We start from the raw sequence: 525 nt of genomic DNA, 5'->3' as shown, positions 1-525 counted from the left end.
GTTGCCTTGTTCTTCGAGACTTTACGAGAGGGCAAAAATACATACTGCCACCTAGTGGAATGACCCAGAATCACCAGTTTATTTCGAAAACATCAAGCAAAATATTTTGATATTTTATGTGGAACACAAAAATGAGTAGAGTCCCCAAAAAATGTACTCAAGTAGGAGTGGTACTGCTTTAACAGATTTTTACACAAGTGAAAGTAAAAAGTAATCATCCAAGAAATTACTCAATTAAAAAAAGTCTTTTTAAAAACTCTACTCAAGTACAGCTGGTCATAAAATTTTATTTAAAATGTGAATGTAATCAGATAGATAAAACCTAAATTTATGTGCAGATTCTATTATTTAAAAGACTAAAGTGAAAGAAGTTATACAACACAACTCAAAAATAAACTTTGATTGCTCCAAATAAAATTTTCTAACCTGAAACAAATCAAACCACTATTTTCAATAATCAGTGGTTAGAACAGAGTAATTCCAGTGATACAGTAGTTGACCTCCAACTGTCTCAGTAGGCTCAAC

The sequence above is a fragment of the Poecilia reticulata genome, chromosome 4, assembly GCF_904066995.2.
Source record: "Poecilia reticulata chromosome 4, P_reticulata-male-v2, whole genome shotgun sequence".
Lineage (NCBI taxonomy): Eukaryota > Metazoa > Chordata > Actinopteri > Cyprinodontiformes > Poeciliidae > Poecilia > Poecilia reticulata.
The sequence above is the reverse complement of the archived record's forward strand: the minus strand, read 5'-3'. Positions refer to the sequence as shown.